The sequence below is a fragment of the Schistocerca serialis genome, unplaced genomic scaffold (genome assembly GCF_023864345.2).
Source record: "Schistocerca serialis cubense isolate TAMUIC-IGC-003099 unplaced genomic scaffold, iqSchSeri2.2 HiC_scaffold_948, whole genome shotgun sequence".
NCBI classification, from domain to species: domain Eukaryota; kingdom Metazoa; phylum Arthropoda; class Insecta; order Orthoptera; family Acrididae; genus Schistocerca; species Schistocerca serialis.
The window spans coordinates 20,001-25,000 of NW_026048571.1; the positions used below are offsets into that span (position 1 = coordinate 20,001).

Genomic DNA, 5,000 nt, shown 5'->3' on the forward strand with positions numbered 1-5,000 from the left:
AACCTATATCGTGCCTTAACCTAACCTATATCGTGCCTTAACCTAACCTATATCGTGCCTTAACCTAACCTATATCGTGCCTTAACCTAACCTATATCGTGCCTTAACCTAACCTAATTTGTGCCTTAACCTAACCTAATTTGTGCCTTAACCTAACCTAATTTGTGCCTTAACCTAACCTAATTTGTGCCTTAACCTAACCTAATTTGTGCCTTAACCTAACCTAATTTGTGCCTTAACCTAACCTAATTTGTGCCGTAACCTAACCTAATTTGTGCCGTAACGTAACCCATGTTGTGCCGTAACGTAACCCATGTTGTGCCGTAACGTAACCCATGTTGTGCCGTAACGTAACCCATGTTGTGCCGTAACGTAACCCATGTTGTGCCGTAACGTAACCCATGTTGTGCCGTAACGTAACCCATGTTGTGCCGTAACGTAACCCATGTTGTGCCTTAACCTAACCCATGTTGTGCCTTAACCTAACCCATGTTGTGCCTTAACCTAACCCATGTTGTGCCTTAACCTAACCCATGTTGTGCCTTAACCTAACCCACGTTGTGCCTTAACCTAACCTACGTTGTGCCTTAACCTAACCCATGTTGTGCCTTAACCTAACCCATGTTGTGCCTTAACCTAACCCATGTTGTGCCTTAACCTAACCCATGTTGTGCCTTAACCTAACCCATGTTGTGCCTTAACCTAACCCATGTTGTGCCTTAACCTAACCCATGTTGTGCCTTAACCTAACCCATGTTGTGCCTTAACCTAACCCATGGTGTGCCTTAACCTAACCCATGTTGTGCCTTAACCTAACCCATGTTGTGCCTTAACCTAACCCACGTTGTGCCTTAACCTAACCCACGTTGTGCCTTAACCTAACCCACGTTGTGCCTTAACCTAACCCACGTTGTGCCTTAACCTAACCTACGTTGTGCCTTAACCTAACCCATGTTGTGCCTTAACCTAACCCATGTTGTGCCTTAACCTAACCCATGTTGTGCCTTAACCTAACCCATGTTGTGCCTTAACCTAACCCATGGTGTGCCTTAACCTAACCCATGGTGTGCCTTAACCTAACCCATGGTGTGCCTTAACCTAACCCATGGTGTGCCTTAACCTAACCCATGTTGTGCCTTAACCTAACCCATGTTGTGCCTTAACCTAACCCATGTTGTGCCTTAACCTAACCCATGTTGTGCCTTAACCTAACCCATGTTGTGCCTTAACCTAACCCATGTTGTGCCTTAACCTAACCCATGTTGTGCCTTAACCTAACCCATGTTGTGCCTTAACCTAACCCATGTTGTGCCTTAACCTAACCCATGTTGTGCCTTAACCTAACCCATGTTGTGCCTTAACCTAACCCATGTTGTGCCTTAACCTAACCCATGTTGTGCCTTAACCTAACCCATGTTGTGCCTTAACCTAACCCATGTTGTGCCTTAACCTAACCCATGTTGTGCCTTAACCTAACCCATGTTGTGCCTTAACCTAACCCATGTTGTGCCTTAACCTAACCCATGTTGTGCCTTAACCTAACCCATGTTGTGCCTTAACCTAACCCATGTTGTGCCTTAACCTAACCCATGTTGTGCCTTAACCTAACCCATGTTGTGCCTTAACCTAACCCATGTTGTGCCTTAACCTAACCCATGTTGTGCCTTAACCTAACCCATGTTGTGCCTTAACCTAACCCATGTTGTGCCTTAACCTAACCCATGTTGTGCCTTAACCTAACCCATGTTGTGCCTTAACCTAACCCATGTTGTGCCTTAACCTAACCCATGTTGTGCCTTAACCTAACCCATGTTGTGCCTTAACCTAACCCATGTTGTGCCTTAACCTAACCCATGTTGTGCCTTAACCTAACCCATGTTGTGCCTTAACGTAACCCATGTTGTGCCTTAACGTAACCCATGTTGTGCCTTAACCTAACCTATAATGTGCCTTAACCTAACCTAAAGTGCGCCGTAACCTAAACTATATTGCGCCTTAACCTGACGCACGTTGTCGCTGAACCTGCTCTGTAATTGTTATGCAACCCGTTAAAGTAGTGTAGTGTTGCCTAACCGCAACCCTCGCAATATAGTTCGCTACTCGCACTGCCCGGTCCCCTGTGTATCGCGTCATGTTAAACACCTTGCAGGTGTTGCTGACTTTCCACATGCTCCTGCTATACACTGTAGTGTGGATAGCAGCAGGACGTACATGCCCCCCCCCCTTCCCCCCTGCCTTCGCAAGCTGGTCGGTGAGAAGTTTGCATGTTCAATGCCCTTCGCATGCCGACGTACTCAGCCTACGTTGTGGTACGGCCTGTCACCTGTCCGCCGATGTACGCAAAACCCACAAACTGTACTGCACATTGCTCCGTATGTACTGAATGATACATCGTGGCCCATGTGACCGTATGACGACAGCGCCTAGCAACGGCGGACCATACAGTCCAAATATTGTGCACGCAGCTACGTGTCGTCTCCCTATAAGAGCTGGATTGCAGTGTGGTACGCCATACAGACGTGTGGGAGGAACGGACGCCCTGGATGGCGATCAGCATGAGCAGTCTGTTGATGTAGTGGAGCGTGTATTCGGACGTAGTCGTCTCTTCTCACACACCGTGATAGCATGTTGCACCGCGTTCCACATCTGCGACATGCTGCAGAGGCGGGCTGACAGTCGTTCGCGCAATGGACACCGCATACGTACGGGGTCTACCTTCCACGTGTTCTCTAGGCGTGCACATGTTGTTGCGTCTATGTGGGCAGACGTAGTGTGTTGTGACACCTGACACAGGCATGCAATACTCGTTGCAAATGGCGATGGACGTGTACGTTTGCTGGTGACGTTACGCAAATGAACAACCGGTAACCCGTTGTGGTGCGGTTGTTCTCGCTAGAGGTGAATCAGTGTTGGCGACGATCGGTCGAGCTATTAACCGGTTGTTTCAGGGATACCCACCATGCCCACGAACGTGAAAGGGGACCCACCATGCCCACGAACGTGAAAGGGGATCTGGGTGTGAGGCGATACGCGGCGGTGGCTGGGTGGGACCGTCCCCGGCCGGTGAGGGGGGGCCGCCCGGCGTGCTGGCAGCGCGGTGCGTGGGCGCACGCGCTACAGCCGGCTGGTGGGGGCGGCCGGTGGCAGGCGCGCCGGCCGACGGACGCGGCAGGCGGCGCAGCTGCGCGCCGGCGCCCCCTGCTCGCGGCGCCTTGCGGCCAAAGTAGGTCCTCGCGGGCCCGGTGCGAAGCGCGGTGGCCATCTGCAGTGTGCTGGTCCGATTGAGGACTTTGTGCGCTGAGGATGCGCCGCCGCCCGGCGCTCGGCGCCGCGACGCCGTCTGCTGCTCGGTCGCCCCAGCGGTTCTCGCAGGTGGTTTGTATCGCAGCTGTGCGGACGTGTTGGCGCGTGCGCTGTGCTGGGAGAGTTCGCTTCGGCACCCAAGTAGGGCTTTTGTCCTTCTGTGGCGCTGGCGTTGGAGCTGCCGGTCACCGTAGGTGGCGCGTGTTGTCTCCCGCCGGCAATGCCACGACAGCACGCTCCCGGGCCTCTGTCGGCAGCGGCAAGCTCAGTTGGGAGCACGGGTGGTCGCACCTAAAGCGTCTACTCGCCTAACTCCGGGCGATTGCGCCTCTCTCGAACCCGACCAAGTACTTAGGACGGCGCTGCGCGCCGCCGGGACCTGAGAGGGTTTCGAGGTGTGTTGTGCAGGGGAGCTCAGCCTCCTCCTGTTTGCAGAATAATTGAGCGGACGCTTGCGTGTTCGCGCGGGCCCCCGGGACACACTCCCGGGCGGCCGGCTGCTCAGCTCTAGTTGACGCAGCTCCCTGGTTGATCCTGCCAGTAGTCATATGCTTGTCTCAAAGATTAAGCCATGCATGTCTCAGTACAAGCCGCATTAAGGTGAAACCGCGAATGGCTCATTAAATCAGTTATGGTTCCTTAGATCGTACCCACGTTACTTGGATAACTGTGGTAATTCTAGAGCTAATACATGCAAACAGAGTCCCGACCAGAGATGGAAGGGACGCTTTTATTAGATCAAAACCAATCGGTCGGCTCGTCCGGTCCGTTTGCCTTGGTGACTCTGAATAACTTAGGGCTGATCGCACGGTCCTCGTACCGGCGACGCATCTTTCAAATGTCTGCCTTATCAACTGTCGATGGTAGGTTCTGCGCCTACCATGGTTGTAACGGGTAACGGGGAATCAGGGTTCGATTCCGGAGAGGGAGCCTGAGAAACGGCTACCACATCCAAGGAAGGCAGCAGGCGCGCAAATTACCCACTCCCGGCACGGGGAGGTAGTGACGAAAAATAACGATACGGGACTCATCCGAGGCCCCGTAATCGGAATGAGTACACTTTAAATCCTTTAACGAGTATCTATTGGAGGGCAAGTCTGGTGCCAGCAGCCGCGGTAATTCCAGCTCCAATAGCGTATATTAAAGTTGTTGCGGTTAAAAAGCTCGTAGTTGGATTTGTGTCCCACGCTGTTGGTTCACCGCCCGTCGGTGTTTAACTGGCATGTATCGTGGGACGTCCTGCCGGTGGGGCGAGCCGAAGGCGTGCGACCGCCTCGTGCGTGCTCGTGCGTCCCGAGGCGGACCCCGTTGAAATCCTACCAGGGTGCTCTTTATTGAGTGTCTCGGTGGGCCGGCACGTTTACTTTGAACAAATTAGAGTGCTTAAAGCAGGCAAGCCCGCCTGAATACTGTGTGCATGGAATAATGGAATAGGACCTCGGTTCTATTTTGTTGGTTTTCGGAACCCGAGGTAATGATTAATAGGGACAGGCGGGGGCATTCGTATTGCGACGTTAGAGGTGAAATTCTTGGATCGTCGCAAGACGAACAGAAGCGAAAGCATTTGCCAAGTATGTTTTCATTAATCAAGAACGAAAGTTAGAGGTTCGAAGGCGATCAGATACCGCCCTAGTTCTAACCATAAACGATGCCAGCCAGCGATCCGCCGCAGTTCCTCCGATGACTCGGCGGGCAGC

General features: G+C 52.5%; 1 non-coding gene across 1 annotated transcript in view; it reads left to right on the forward strand.

The window, feature by feature from the left end:
• The first annotated feature begins 3,824 nt into the window (after positions 1-3,824).
• LOC126453503 (small subunit ribosomal RNA) overlaps positions 3,825-5,000 on the forward strand; it is a 1,909-nt gene continuing 733 nt past the window's right edge. Inside the window, exon 1 of the ribosomal RNA XR_007584910.1 lies at positions 3,825-5,000. This exon is cut by the window's right edge and continues 733 nt beyond it. This is a non-coding gene — a ribosomal RNA (small subunit ribosomal RNA).